This window comes from Orycteropus afer, unplaced genomic scaffold (assembly GCF_000298275.1).
Source record: "Orycteropus afer afer isolate SDZICR_OR568_19922 unplaced genomic scaffold, OryAfe1.0 scaffold00289, whole genome shotgun sequence".
Lineage (NCBI taxonomy): Eukaryota > Metazoa > Chordata > Mammalia > Tubulidentata > Orycteropodidae > Orycteropus > Orycteropus afer.
This window is the reverse complement of record NW_006921876.1, coordinates 3,455,419-3,463,637: the sequence shown is the minus strand read 5'-3', so window position 1 is coordinate 3,463,637 and position 8,219 is coordinate 3,455,419.

Below are 8,219 nucleotides of genomic sequence, written 5' to 3'. Positions count from 1 at the left end.
TATGAGTCGGGGCCGACTCAACGGCAAATAACAACAACAACAATGTTACTACAGGGGCTGATGAATCCAATATCAGCAGGTCAGATGGCAGGCTGCTGGCTCACAAGCTGCAGAAGCCGATGAATCCAAGATTGTCAGGGAGCCCACTGGCCAAGTCCAGTAAACCAGAGGTCAGATGATGACAAGCCTGATGCAGGATCCATATAAAAAAACAGAGCTTCACCAGAATGGCCATATATATTGGATGCAGGCCACACCCTCAAGGGAACCACTTTCAATTGATGATGTTCTGTGCTGGCCAGTCGGACCTGGCTCATAGTGACCCCTCCTTGGGTTTCCTTGGGCTCATAACAGATCTCATCATGGAGGTGATTATATTATATCAGATCTCATCATGAGGGATGACTACTCATTACATGACTGACAAAGTACATCACAACTGCCAAACCACTGAGAATCATGGCCCAACCAAGTTGACATACAACCTCATAGGATCTATAGATTCAATGCAATCTTTATCAAAATTCCAACAGCCTTCTTTACAGAAACAGAAAAATCAATCTTCAACTTTGTATAGAATGGTAAGAAGCGCCAAATAGCTAAAGTAATGCTGAAAGAGAAGAACAAAGTAGGAAGACTCACACTTCCTGATTTTAAAACATACTATATACAGCTGTCACTATGAGTCGGATCTGACTCCATGGCAGTAAGTTTTTATAGTTACACAGCTACAGTAATCAAAACACTCTGGTGCTGGTATAACAATAGACATAGACCAAAGGACTAGAATGGATAGTTCAGAAATAAACCTACACATCTATGGTTAACTGATTTTTGACAAAAGGGCTAAGTTCATTCATTGGGGAAAGAAGAGTCTCTTTAATCAATGGTGCTGGGAAAATTGGATTTCCACATGCAGGAAAATGAAATAGGATCCATCCCTCATACCATACACAAAAAATAAATTCAAAATGGATTAAGGACCTCAATGTGCAAACTAAAACCATAAAATTCTTAGAAGAAGAACATGTGCAATGCTGTTCATAAGAATGGATTATCTTAAATAGTAACAAAAGTACAAGCAGTAAAATATGAAATAAATACATGGAACTTCATAAATATTAAAAACATTTGTTCATCAAAAGACTTTACCAAAAAAAGTAAAGACAAGCTACCAACTTGGAGAATATCTTTGGAAACCATATATCCAATAATAATCTAATAATCAAAATATATATAAAACTTTGACAATAATAAAAAGGCAATCCAATCATAAAATGAGTAAAGGACTTGAATGGACTTTTCACCAAAGAGGACATTCAAATGGCCACCAAACACATGAAAAGATGCCGACCGTCAGAAAGAAGCAAATCAAAACCATGATGAGATACCACTCCACTCTCATTAGGATGGCTAAGTTAAAAGAAAATAACATGATGGTGAACATGTGCGGAAATTGGAACACTTATCCATTGCTGGTGGGAATGCAAAATGGTATAGCTGTTGTGGAAAATAGTGTGGCAATTCCTCCTCAAAAAGCTAAAAATAGAACTACCATATGATCCAGAAACTGTATTCCTTAGGTATACACCTGGAGGACTTGAAACTAGAGACTCATAAAGAGATTTGTACACCAGTGCTCATTACATCACTATTCACAATGGCCAAAAGGTGGAAACAACCTAAACGCCCATCAATAGATGAACGGATAAACAAAATAAGGTACATACGTACAATAGAATACTACTCAACCAGTAGGAGAAATGAAATCTTGATACATGCTACGATGTATATGGAGCTTGAAGATATTGTGCTGAGTGAAATAAGTCAATCACAAAAGGACAATTATTGTATGACTTCACTTATATAAAAAAACAAGAACAGGCAAATGTACGGAGACTAAAATTTATTAGTAGTTACCACTGGTGGGAGGAAGGGGAAAAAGGAGAGTTAATGGTAATGGAAAAATCACATTGATTCAGAGTGGGGTTGCACAGCCAATTATTGTAATTTTTATCAATGAATTGTACACCTGGAAAAAGTTGAATTGTTGAAAGTCGTGTGATAGTTACATTTACAACAACAACCAAAAAAGAAGAGAGAGAGAGAGAGTAGCTGCTGAAGTTGCTTATGTACAACCAAGCACTTCATAGGATTTGGTTTCTTGGTTTGGAGGTTTAGGGTTATGGTTTCATGGGACATCCCAGTTAATTGGCCTAATAACATGTTTAGTGCTTTTGTTCTATCTCCTAGTTTTTTGCACAGTGCCTGGGGTCTTTAAATCTTACAAGCAGCCATCCAAGGCACAACAAATGGTCTCTATTCACCTGGAGCAACAGGAAGGAGAGTCAGGAATAGGAAGAGGATATAGAATGTTCGGCTAATTGCCTCCATGAATAACTGCCTCCTTTGCCATGAGGTCGGAAGACCTGGAGGGTGCCTGGCTACAATTACTGAATATTTTGATCAAAGATGCCACAAATGTATCCTCATCAAAAGAGGGAAAATGCAGAATAGAATTTTAAATTCTCATTGGCTCCAGACTTTCTGAGGCCATGGAGGCTGGATGAGCCCCTGAAACTATTGCCCTGAGATAATCTTTAAAGCTTAAACCAAAAGTATCTCCGGAAGTCTTCTTAATACCAAACAATAATTTAGCTTAAGGAGCTCTGGTAGTGTAGTGTCTAAGGCACTTGACTGCTAACCAGAAGGCTAGCGGTTCAAACCCACCAGCCACTCCTCGGAAGGAAGGTTGGGCAATCTACTTCCATAGTGATACTGCCTCGGAAACCCAAGGAGGGGTCACTATGAGTCGGGTCCGACTCAACGGCACATAACAACAACAACAATTTAGCTTAGCTAGTTTTTTACTAGAAAGATCTTCCTTGAGCATTATGCTTTTTAAAGAATTATTTATATGGGATCAAAGTGACAAGAGCAACTTGAAAGATTAGATAGGAACCTTAGGGAGCAGTGAGTTTATGTTAATGGGGGAGGAACAACTCAGAAAGGGAGAGTGGAAATGGTTGCCCAACAGAGAGAATGTAATCAATGTCACTAAATGGTACACATAGAAACTGTGGGATTGGCATATGTTCTGCTGTGTATATTCTCCACACAACAAAATAAATAAAATTTAGGAAAAAAACTAGAATGTAGATCTTGTTATCAACCATTTGAGAATGTGTAGAGATTTTCTTTGAGGAAGAAAGTAAGCCTGAGCTGTAACCTGTAAATAGATGATAGAGACAGATGGAAAGGGATGGTGATCAGCTGCTCTAACAGCAAAATTAAGTCCTAACAATACATACAGAAAGGGCTGAAGGCAAGGAAAAACAAAATGGGAGTGCAGAGAGAGGGCAGCACAAAAGTGCAGTGCTCAAGCCATTGGCAGCAAGAATAATAGAATAATAATGTTAAAATGGAACTTACTTAAATAATTGTTGAGAGAATGCAATAAATTTAGATCATCGTACCTGAGGGTAAATACTTTAAGATGTCTATAATATGTCACTTATGTTTATAAGCACCTATTTTTTATTTTTTTAATGAGCTCATTGTGCTAACAGATCTGAAAGGCAGGGATTCTGCTGTTTGTTTTTTTAAATTCTGTTTCAGTTTGTCCCATGAATTTGGAGTGCACAATGTGGACCTTTAAGATCCTAAAATACTAATAGTTTGCACAGAGGAGTTTGTGGTGGTCTCATTGGTCTGGGAGGGAGATGTGAATGTCTTCTCTGTCAGAGCAACACCATCTTCTCACAGCAAGGTCATCAGAAGACAAAGGAGTGCCCTTCTAATCCCTTAGCACACCTTGGCAAATGCTGCCCATTTGCCTGGAGCATCAGTGTCAGAATGAAATGCAATACCTTTAAGAGCCTTACCCAGCTCCACCAGGTCAGGAGGCCTGATGGCCTCAGCCTATGATCCCACCGCCTCTTCACAAAAGGAGAGTTTATCTGTTGATGTGTTTTTAACAAAATTAGTCCCCCCTCCCTCATGCAATACTACTTCTTTCTATTAATATATCCATTAAGATTGACTGAGGTCTGCCATCGGGGAAACAAGGTGCTTTGGCCTTCGATCTTTGCCCTTCACCCTTGGTCTGGTTCAGCAGGTGAATTACACCTGGGCTCCAGACTTCACGGCCACTTAAATGTTTCTGTCAACAGCTTAAGTCTGCTGTGTGTGAGAGATCCAAACAAGAAAACTACACCTTAAGAGGCATTTCTGCCCTGAGAGAAATACAGCTACTTACAGAACATAATGGTCATAGGCACAAAAGATAGGGTTCTTGTTTAAATACATAAACTCAAAGAAGTGGGAGAAAAAGAATGCTTTTTCCCCTCCTATTCAACCAATCATCACATAAATGTCTCAGGCATCTTGTTTTGTTGGGGACTGGAATTTCAGTAAGGTACCTGTTTGACAGGCAGGGGAAAAGTTAGTCTAAGTTAGTCTTCTTATGGCAAAGCCATTAAATGACCAAAGAACACCTTCCAATTCCCAGTAGAGGACTTACTCTTTCATTGTATTTATTTCTAGACAGAATCCATAATGGCTATTTTTTTCTGTTTTTCTCAGATTTATAATTGGCAGATTTAATGCCACCTTTTATCCTTTTTTGTTGTTGTTTTCATGATATTCTGGTTACCTAGTGCCACTCTGACAAGAATATACTGCAAATGGGATGGTTTGAACAGTTTATTCTCTTACAGTTGGGAGGCTTTAAGTCTGAGTTCAAAGTGCCAGGTTCTAGGGGCTGAGTGAAAGCCCCTCAACCTTGGGCTTTCGTTCTGCCTCCTGCTCCCAGCCCACTGAAGCTGGAGGCTTTACTTCACTCAGACAGCTACTGGCTGCTGAAGCTGACAAACCTAAGGTCGACAAGTAAAAAGGCACAGTCCTGATATTACCAAACCACACGGCAGGCCATTAATTCAAGCCCATTAAAAGTCCCAAGATTGGCAGAGTATGGCAGGCTGCTGAACAACAATCTGGCTACATGCAGGGTTCAAGCATGCCATAAGCTAGACACCATTCCCCAAGGCTTATCCTTATATACAGGAAGCAGACCACATCCCTAAAGCAGCTACTCAGCTGCTCACCGTAGATTTCACCATGGAGTTGACTACCAATCTCATCATGGGGAATACTACATCCAGCTGCCCAGCCACTCAACCAGGCCCAGCCAGTGAAGGTGACACACAAACTGAACTATCACACATGATAATCAGAGTTTGAAGAGCACAGTTGTGGAAAGATTAACCATCCTATTCTTACCTGGGATTACATATGACTTAAACTCCAGAAACCAGACATAGCACTTTCTCCTCTTAAGATTTCATGTTTTCTGCCTGACACATGCTTTATTTATTACCAAAATTTTAGATTCCAAAAGACTGAGACACATAAGCACTTAATGGATTCTCTTCAGCATTGGAAGGTCCTTTATTCTGGTCATAGCTGTACAAGGGCATTTTCTGGGTGCTCCTGTCCATTCCCCATCATGTTTAAATTATATTTTCTAATTCCCACCAACCTTCCACATTATCCATCAATGTATCCATTCCATTATTGAACCTCCTTCAGTATGGGTCACTGTGGGTCCTATGTTTACTTTCTGTATATTTATAACCCAAGAAAAAGCACACCTAGTAGCACATGTAAATGTTCCATAAATATTTATGTTGTTGTTGTTATTTGCTGTCAAGTTGGACCCAACTCATAGCAACCCCTCCTTGGGTTTCCGAGGCCATATCACTACAGAAGTAGATTGCCCAACCTTCCTTCTGAGGAGTGGCTGGTGGGTTTGAACCGCCAGCCTTGTGGTTAGCAGTCAAGTGCCTTAGGCACTATGCTACCAGAGCTCACCTAATATAGATGGTTCTTGAAAGAGCACAATGCTCCAGGCAGACATTCTTTATAAATTAAGCTAAACTCTTCCTTGGTTTAAAGAAGACTTCAGGGGATATTTTTGGTTTAAGGTAAAAAAATTATCTCAGAGCAATAGTTTCAGAGGTTCATCCAGCCTCAATGGCTCCAGAAATTCTAGGAGGCATGAGAATGTGAAATCTGTCCTGTATTCCCCCTACTCTTTTGATCAGCAGTCTTCTATAGAATCTTTGATCAAAACATCCAGTAGTGGTAGCCACTGGGCACCATCAAGCCCTTTTGCTTTTATGGTAAAGGAGGCAGTTGTCCATGGAGACAATTAACCGCCCATTCCATTTCCTCCTTCTATTCTTGACTCTCCTTCCTCTGTTGCTCCAGGGGAATGAAGAACAATTGTTGTACCTTAGGTGGCTGCTTGCAAGCTTTTAAGAGCCCAGGCACTATGCAATGAACTAGGCAGTAGAACAGAAGCACTAAAAATGGTATTAGATCAATTAACTGAGATATTCCATGAAATAATGATCCTAAGCCTCCAGACCAAGAAACCAAACCGCATGAGGTGTTTGCTTGTGCATAAGCAGCCTGAGCAGCTACTGTTCTGTTGTTGTTGTCCTAAATATGTCTATCACACATTTGCCAGTTCAACTTTTTACAACTTATTGATAACAATTACATTAATTAGCTGTGCAACCCTAACACTTAATCAATATAACCTATCTCCATAACTGAAACCTAGTTCTCCATAAGCAATAACTCATCTTTTTCTCCTCTCTCTTGCCCCTAGTAATCACTAATAAACTTTGATCTCTAGATACTTGCCTGTTCTTGTCCTTTTATATAAATCATACAATATTTGTCCTTTTGTGATTGACTTAGTTCACTTAGCACTCAATATAATGTCTTCCAGTTCCATGCATGTTGTACCATGTAACCAGACTACATTGCTCCTACTGGCTGAGTAGTGTTCCATTGTATGTATGTACGATATTTTCTTTATCCATTCATCCACTTATGGCCATTTAGATTGTTTCCACCTTTTAGATATTGTGAATGCTGCAATGAACATTGGTGTACAAATATCTGTTTGCATAGCTTCTTTCAAATCCCTTGAGTATATCCCTAGCTGTGGAATTGCTGGGTCAGGTGGTAACTCTGTTTTCAGTTTTTTGAGTAACTGCCATGCTGTTAAGGAGCTCTGGTGGCATAGTGGATACGGCATTTGGCTGCTAACCAGAAGGTTGGCGGTTCAAAGCCACCAGCTGCTCCATGGAGAAAGATGAAGCAATCTACTTCTGTAAATATTTTCAGCCTTGGAAACCCAGTGGGGATTGCTATGAGTCAGAATCAACTCGATGGCAGTGGGTTTGTTTTTTTTGGTTTGCCCATACTGTTTTCCACAATGGCTGTAGCATTTAGCATTCTTCTGGCAGTTCTAAAGTTAGGTGTGCATATGCCATATGACCCAGAGATCCCACTCATGCCTGTGTTCCCTGAAGATATGCCTATGTTCATAAAGGGAGTTATAGAAGTACTCTATGCAGTGTTATCTGAATTCCTGTTGTTTGAGGCAAGCAAGTTCTTAGATAAGTAAAAAGTGACAGATGCATCCAACAGAACATGTCATAGCTACTAAAAACAGTGAACTAGATATACATACAGCAAAATAGGTGGATCTTAAAAATAGTGTTGAATGCTTAATGAAGCAAGTATGAGAGAATAGATGTAAAGCACACAACACTATATGTTTTATGAGGATGTGCATATTTTGACCATCAAATACATTAAAGTAAATGTGAAGGACACAAATTGGTTATGAAAGGAGGACAAAAAATCTCCTTGCTTAGGATGACCAAACATACTCGCTTTTAGAACTGTAAGTCTCACATCCTGGTACACCCCTCAGCTCCAGGCCAACCAAGATTACTGAGGAGCCCTCTGACTCCATCTCTGTTGTCAACATGGCAGTCTTGCAAAACCTAATTCACATCACAATATTGGTTTGGAAAAAGGCTTCCAGTTGGCCCTGTATTTCACTTAAAGAAAGAGCCAAAGTCTCCATGATGGCCTATGTTGTTGTTTTTGTTAGGTGCCATTGACTCGTTTCCCACTCATAGTGACCCCATGCACAGCAGAATGAAACACCGCCCAATCCCACACCACCTCCATGATCCTTGCTATACTTGAGCCCATTATTGCAGCCACCATGTCAATCCATCTTGTTGAAGGCCTTCCCCTCTTCGTTAACCCTCCACATTGCCAAGCATGACAACCTTCTCCAGGGAATGGTCCCTTCTGACAACATGGCCAAAGTAGGTGAGATGAAGTCT